The following is a 4,849-nucleotide window of genomic DNA, read 5'->3' on the forward strand; positions in this document are numbered from 1 at the left end:
AAGTTTGAGGATTGCTGGCAGACTACTATAATCTCTATTTCAGGGAAAGTAAGAACAAGTGTCAGTATGAAAGGAGAATCTCCCCCACAAACTCAGTAACTTTCTTCTTTATATCGATTGATAAAGCAGGCTTTCTTTGTAATTATTCACTCACTGGTGTAATTCAGTTGCTAGCACAGATCTTATTTAAGCCCTATTGACATAAAATGGACTACCCTCTATGACAAAAGTTCTATCAGCAGACAGACATATAAATATATTTCATTGTGATTAGATCTTCACAGTAACTACAATGTAAAAGGCTGTGAACTCTTATGTTACATTAGATATGAGAAAATTGAGGCTCTTTTAGTTTAAATGACTTGTCTCAGTCAATTAGAGTAAAAGCAGCAGAGTTGAGACTCAAGCCCTGCTAGGCGTTCCACCTTCAAATACTACGCTCTTTCATCTATATTATGCAATCTCCTCTTCATTAATAGATATGACACTAAAAATAGTTATTTTACTGGTTGCTGTTGTGGCCAGAAGTTGACATTTCTCTGCTGAAAATTGTTCACACTGAATATATACCCTCCTAGAAGTTACTCTGGCATTGAACTAACCTGTACGGCTTTACCTTTTCTACTTTTTCCTCAACTTTTACTTTAACATCAGAAACTAATAGTGATATTAAGGACATAAATGTAATCACATATTTGAACATAGTTCAAGGGTTACTGAAGAAGCCTCCTTGTTTTAGGATAATTATCAGAGTTCCACTGGCGTTGTCTCCATGTAGGAAGTTCCATAGCCAGTCTTCGTAGATTGGGGTTATCAGTAGTCTTCAAACTTGGGGGTCACAGCATCACAGGAGGGGCTTTTGCTCTAGCCCTGGCTGATTCCAAAGATACTAGAATGCTTAATGCAAGAAACAGATTTGGAAAAGTGAGACAAATTATATCAAAATTTGCCTTAAGTTCACATTTATTTACATGAACATTATTTACTTTGGCATAAGGCATTTAATATTCCCTTTAAAAACCATGGATGTGGATAAGTGAAGTAAAACACATATGGGAAAAAGGATTCCAACTTATTGCAGATAATTACTTTTCAGGTCAATTTTTATTTCTTTAAACCACTCACTTATCCATAGGAGTCAAGGCTTTGACTAACACAAAGTCTAACGCTAGAAATGGAAAGCAGATTTTGTTCATTTGCATAAAAGATAAAGCCAACCACCAAGAAAGAATTTTGTTTTTCTTATAAAGAAGCCAGTGTTATCCTAAGCCATAATAAGTTTTGAACATTTGATTTCTTGTTTCTAGGTTATATGACTAATATGAAAGACAATTACTAAATAGTGTAAACTCAAGTTACATCCTTCTATCCTTTCATTTCTCAATATCTTCAAATAAAACAATGCCATTTTGGACACAGGCTAATGGAGCTGGAATGTGCTTCAGGGCAAAGAACTTGGTAAGCAAGGAAAGTCATCAAATTATACCTTTTTTTTTTTCAAATTAAGAGAGACTAATGGTGTACTTTTCTGTTTAAGATATGCCAAAAACGAAATTAGAAGATTTGTTGTCTAAATTTTTACTCCTTCAGAAAGTATTTATTCTTCTCATACTTTCTGTTCGAAGTGTGGGTACTATGGTATCCCTGAATTCAAAACGATTTTTATTTTTGTAATTTGCAGTTAAATCTGATCCCAAAAGGCGGTTGTTAAGGATGAACATGGCTCTTTCCACTGAATTTCCAGTAAAATAATTTTAATGGGAATTGATTGGTGGATTAACATAAAAATTAAAAATCCCCTTGTTCTTGCGTGGCAAAATAAAGTAAAAATCTCTTATTCTTAACTGCCTTTTCCTGAAACAGTGTATAATTCCACCATTTGTTCTCTTTAAAAGAAAGATTTAGGCTAGAGAGAGACAGCTTAAACTCGTCTCATCTGCTTGCACCGCTCTCCAAGTAGGTAATTGCAGAAAGAAAAGACAATTCTTTGATCTCAGCGAGGTGCTAATTTGTAAGATTTTTGAGCTGTTTGGGCCTTAGGAAGCAGGGATCAGTACGTAAACAATGGCATTTATCTGGCAGCCTATTACTGACACATTACTATCTCAGTACTTATTCATTTACACTGGTGTTTGAAGACAGGACTATGTGTCAATAAAGGAATTAGACCAGACACCTCAGTCCATCAGGTTTATCTCAGTTTGCTGACAGGAACAGTAGGTGACATTAAGCAACAGAAAACACTTCAAAGTTTTCTATCCTTGGTTTTGCAATGAAGACAAACAACATTTACTGCTTTAGCAGCAACAAACAATGAGCGTAAGACTGCAGAGGGAAGATGAAAGAGCACACCAAATTATCAAACACAAAGCCTGCCCCTACCCCGTTTCTACTCATCCCCTGAATTTCATTAGAGCGATTTTTTAAAAAGAGCTTCCAATGATAAGTTGTGTTCATTTGGACCTCTTAGAAGACAATTCTCTTGAGAAGGCTGGTAGAAAATGAATGAATAAGAAAATTTTACTTGACTAATTCAGCAGCTACCCTTTTTTTTTTTTTTCTTTTAACCAACTTTTATTTTAAGTTCCGGGGTAGCTGTGCAGGATGTGCACGTTTGTTACATAGGGAAACGTGTGCCATAGTAGTTTGCTGCACAGATCAACCTATCACCAGGTATTAAGCCCGGCACCCATTAGCTGTTCTTCCTGGTGTTCTCCCTCCCACCTGCCCCAGGCCCCAGTGTGTGTTGTTCCCCCCATGTGTCCATGTGTTCTCATCATTAAGTTCCCACTTATAAATGAGAACATGTGGTGTTTGGTTTTCTGTTCCTCAGCAGCTACTCTTAATTAAAGATTTCAATATTCATTTATTTAAACATCTTTTCAATAAACAGTTAAGGTGTGTCTGCTGTATACTAGACCCGAATAAAGATGACGCTATTACTTTTACAGATTCCTGGAACTATGAAAGGTAACATGAAGTTATAATATAGCACCATTTTAGGCAAATGCAAGGTTGTATTTGAGGGGCTGTGGAAATAAGGTAGATGAACTACGTCTCAAAGAGATTGCCAAATGCTCAAATGGATTGAGGAATGTTTTTCAATTACACAACATGTAAATTGAAAAACACTTGAAAAAAATACTTTCCAGCATCATCAAATAAAAATTCCTCTCAGATTTCTTCCTCTACACATCTCAATTTGGAATAATTTACCAGTGTTTGGGTATGTCTTACATATAATTTTGTTAAAATTTTGAAATATAGATTAATTAGCTTATTCAGTAAATATTAATTGAATGCATACTGTAGCACACCTTGTTCTAGCCTGACCCAGTGCAGAGAACAAGACAGTCTAGATCCTTGTTGTTATGTGGGATGAAAAACAATGAACTGAAAATGTTGTGATGCCAAAAATTATATAAAGTAAAGGAACAAAGTGGTGGGATAAAGAGTGAATGGAAGGAGATGGAAGTAACATTAATAAAATTGGTACTGTAGACCGAGTGGTCACGAAAAGAAACTGTAATGATAGGAAGTAATCATGAAGTAAAAGGAACAGTTAGGCAGTGGGAACAACCGATAGGACAATATATTGACATGATGGAAAAACAAAGGGCTGGTCTAGAGAAGGGATAGTGAACAAGGGAGAGAGTAAGGTAGCAGATGAAAGCTGGAGAGGAAAATGGGGGAGAGGCTATACTGAGGAAGGGAGGAGATATTAGGAGATGAAGGCATAGACGTAAAGGAGATCAATTTGTAGGTGATTTCAAGTACTGGTAATAAATTTAGAACATACTCTATTTAGGAGGTATTCTAGTTTTGCTCAACCCATATACAACATTTGACCTTGTTAATTTCTCCTTCCTCGTGGAAACCCTTTGCTGCCTGACTTTCAGACACCACAGTCTCCTGGTTACTTCCATCTTCACTGGCTGCCCCTTCTCAGTCTCCTTTGCCGGCTCTTCCTCATCTTCCAGTTTACAATGGAGTGTCTCAGGGCTCCATCTTCAGACTTTTTCCCTTTTCTATTTACGTTCACTTCCTCCATGATCTCACTCAGTCTCACAGCTTTCAAATAACATCTGTAACAGAATGACTACCAAAATTATATTTCCAGCCTCTACCTCTCCTTTCAAATCCACATTTAAACATTCAACTGCTTACTTGGCATCTCGGCTTGGATGTGCAATCTGCATCTCGAATGCACCCATCCAAAATCAAGTTTCTTGATATTCTCCCCCAAATCTTTTCTTCCCTCAGACTTCTTCATTTTAAGTAATGGCTGTTCCAGACTTTCAGTTGATCAGACTAAAAACCCTGGATCCATCCTTGCTCCCTCTCTGCCCCTCCTCACAGATGCTGAGCACATTTTTGCGTCACCCAGTTCTAACATTTCACCTAAAGTAGAGTTCTAAGTAGTCTCCCCACCTTGGCCTTTGTTACCCTTCAGACAATCCTCACCACATAGCCTGCGTTCCTTCTAAACCCTAAGCCAGAGCCTGTCTCTTCCCTGCTCAACACCATACTCAGAGTCTACAAGATCCTCCTTAACCTAGACTTTGTCATCTCTCTAATGTCATCTTGAATTCTCCTCACCTCTCTCACTCTGCTTCTTGCTATTCCTGTGCACTTGCTCTTTCTGCTCCATGGAATGCTATTACCCTCAAACTCCACCTCCTTTCTAACTCACCTTCTTCAGGTCTTTACTGAAGAGGCATCTTCACAATGAGGCCTTTGCTGACAACCCTATTGAAAGTTGTAACGCCTCCAAATCCCCATTGCCTAACTCCCTGCTTGATTTTTCTCCATAGCATTTATCACTATTTAACATGCTATCTGATTCACT

At 37.6% G+C, this 4,849-nt stretch overlaps 1 long non-coding RNA gene across 1 annotated transcript; it reads right to left on the reverse strand.

Moving 5' to 3' along the window:
* Positions 1-233: 233 nt before the first annotated feature.
* Positions 234-4,590, reverse strand: LOC105481124 (uncharacterized). Its single transcript, XR_986770.2, has 3 exons — positions 4,432-4,590; positions 3,921-4,085; positions 234-874 (listed from the first exon to the last, which is right to left on the reverse strand). It is a non-coding gene; the product is annotated as an uncharacterized lncRNA (long non-coding RNA).
* Positions 4,591-4,849: the final 259 nt, after the last annotated feature.

The sequence above is a fragment of the Macaca nemestrina genome, chromosome 9 (genome assembly GCF_043159975.1).
Source record: "Macaca nemestrina isolate mMacNem1 chromosome 9, mMacNem.hap1, whole genome shotgun sequence".
In the NCBI taxonomy this organism is placed as follows: domain Eukaryota; kingdom Metazoa; phylum Chordata; class Mammalia; order Primates; family Cercopithecidae; genus Macaca; species Macaca nemestrina.